Source organism: Momordica charantia (genome assembly GCF_013281855.1).
Source record: "Momordica charantia cultivar OHB3-1 chromosome 4 unlocalized genomic scaffold, Mcharantia_2.0 BLBB01000004.1, whole genome shotgun sequence".
In the NCBI taxonomy this organism is placed as follows: Eukaryota; Viridiplantae; Streptophyta; class Magnoliopsida; order Cucurbitales; family Cucurbitaceae; genus Momordica; species Momordica charantia.
Genome location: NW_028275162.1, coordinates 11,392,022 through 11,395,153, shown reverse-complemented (window position 1 = coordinate 11,395,153; position 3,132 = coordinate 11,392,022).

The following is a 3,132-nucleotide window of genomic DNA, read 5'->3' as shown; positions in this document are numbered from 1 at the left end:
TAACGACTCTACCTAAACTCGGTTTCGTTTATAACTAAATGTTTCTGATGGGCTACTAACCTCGAGATTGTGCTCTTTTTGTAGTAGGAAGTGTTCAACAAGCTTAGGAGCTTTAGGACATTTGTTCGTAAGTAGCACGGGGGCGGGTGTGTGCGTTGTTGTGTGCTAATAGAAATCATTCTTGCTGATTTTACATTATAAACATGTTTTCTCTTATTATTTTAATTGTTGGACAGGTTTGTGAGGTCGATGTTGTTATTGTAAGTTGCTGTTATTTTATATATGGGATATGTATATGACTGGTATTCATGTTTGTTGTCTGTAACTTTAGGAACTTACTGATATTGTATGGTTGGAAGTTATTAGGATTTGTTATGTTGTGAAAAGCATGTTATGTGAAGAATGCCATAGGGTTGTTTGTTGAAGCTTTGTGTGCACTATGCTGTGAGCAGGTTGGTTGTTGTCAAACTTTGTGTTTTTGAGATCTGTGATGCATTGAAATCATACTAGTGGTTGTGTCGTGATGGGCGTTATGCTGGTGGGTGCTATTAGGGAAGTAGTACTGAAATCTTGGTTGGAGGCTAGAAATGTTATGTGGAGTTATGAAAGTTATGAAGTGAATGGGTGAGTGTCACGGCCTCGGGTATAAATGGTCGAGGGCTGATACGTCACTAATTGGGTATCGAGGCCTCGGGTATAAATGGTCGGGGATCGATACGCCAATATTGGATAAAGATGAGCGTCGAGGCCTCGGGTATAAATGGTCGGGGGTCGATACGAGGAGTCTTTTGAAAGGAGAACTATTGAGGCATTCAGTAAAAATGGTAAAGGGCCAATAGTTTAAAATACATCGAGGCCAGGGTTATAAATGGTCGAGGGTCGATGCACTAGTGTCGGGGCTCTGGGTATAAATGGTCAGGGGCCAACACTACCAACATAATGGTCTTGGAAAGCTTGAATAGCTGAGGTGAACATAGATGTACTTGAGATGTTAGGGAGCCAAGTGGACGGTAGTTGTTTTTATATGATTGTGGTTAGCATCGGGTCTTATAGAGCATGTTTATGGTTGAATGTATAATGTAATAGTAGAGCATGTCTATGGTTGTTCGCATACTGTAATGATAGAGCATGACGATATATGTTTCCTTTATGGTTATGAGCATGATGTTTGTGTGTGCTTGGTGAGGGCTACATATGGAGTATATTTCATATACTCACCCCCCTTCTACAATGATTGTTTCAGGTGAAGGACTCGTGGGTGACCATGGTGATGGGACGGAGGAGACATGACGAGCGAGGACCATAGGCTGCTTAGTTATTCCTGTTTAGTTTAAGTCATTGGTTAAGGCCTTATGTGTGGCCAATAAATGGTTTATTTGTATTTGAATAATTGTGAGATTTTTTTTTCCTTGTGGTTAGTTTTGCTTCGGGGTAGGTGCCTATTTGAGTTTTATTCCATTTGTTTAGTTTCATATAGATTGAATAATAAACTTGCCTCGTGAAGTGGTTCACGAATGTTGTTGAATGTTATTCCATGAGATTGATTTATTGTTAGATTGATGGGGATTGAAACTTTATTTTATAAGTTTGTGTGCATAGGAAGTTGGCAGGATGTAATCGGGGTTAAATTTGATTAGTTGGGTAGTTAATGTGACCTAGAGGTGTGCGGAAAATTCTGGGTCGTTACATAAAATGTGCCTGGGACACGTGGAGGACTCTTATTGGTGTTCGTGGAAACTAAATAAGAGTTGCCTAGGTCCACCTAGGCCCTGCCGAGGAGACAGGGTTCGCCAATTACAAAAAAAGCTAAGTATAGGCATTACGGTTCGACCTGGCTTGGGTCCGACCTGCTTGGAACCCGACAGGTTCGACATGAGAAAAGACATATAACCGCCGGTCGTGTGTACTGTCGGATCCATCACCTATAAATAGAGGGCTTCATTTCACGCTCAGGTATCGAATCTCACCTCGAACTGAATACAGAATCCGATATATACTGACTTGAGCGTCAGAGTGCTTACCCTCTTGTGCAGGTCCACTCTAGTGTTCAGGTCGGAGCCGGAGACCGGGTTCGAGCTCGATTCGTGAAAAACTGTTGTGCAAACTCTTGCATAAACATTTGACGTCGTCTGTGGGGAAGAAAAACAACCTAAGTCATCCCGACCTAAGAAACATACGCAAAGATGGTGCAGCCAGCAAACTCTGCTAACACGACAGAACGGAGGGATTTGAACGCTGATAATGGCACTCAGCGAGACCTTGACGCAAGAATGGTGGAGAACCAGGTCCGAGCGGGACAAGAGGGAGATCTGTCGCGCAGATCTGCCCGCCACGAGAACCAAGGGTTACCCCCTGCTCACCCGATACCCTCAAAGGCCAACCGAGGTCGAGGTGGGACCTCGAGAGAGACCTCCTGAAGAGCCAACCCGATGGCAGACCCTGAGGCTTTGTCTACTGTCCAGCGCGAGTTGGATGATATGCGCCAACGGTTGCACACAATTGAAGAAATGTACGCCGAGGCAAGGCGGGCCAACTGAATAGCGTCTCCCTCAAGGGTCCCAAGCGCACCTGGAGAGAATGAAGGTCGGGTTCCATCTCTCCACCCTGGCGACCGCGAGCCCATTCCCAACAATGAGGGGGTGGATTATAGCTTGCGGGATAACGATTTGAGAAAGCACCTCACCGATAAGAAGAAGAGAGCATCTCGGGAGCCGGAAGACTCTCCGTCCTACTCCCGAGAGTTCTCCAATTCTGACCTCAAGGCTCAATCAAAGTATAAGCCTCTAACACCAGAAGCTGTGATCACCAGGGAAGAGTTCGACCTGATGAAGCACAGGTTCGACGAGCAGGTCGAAGCGCTCAAGGCCAGGTGCGAGAAGAAAGAGTGTTAGTTTGACGATGGCGACTTGGGAGAATCGCCACTCACCTCGGACATCCTGAAGGCCCCAATTCCTCCAAAGTTCAAAACTCCCGCCATGAAACCTTATGATGGGTCTAAGGACCCGAAGGTTTATGTTGAGGTATTCGAATGCCTCATGGACTTTCAAGCAGCAACAGATGCGATAAAATGTCGTGCCTTCCAGATCGCGCTCACCGGCAGCGCGCCCCTGTGGTACCGGAGACTGCCGGCCA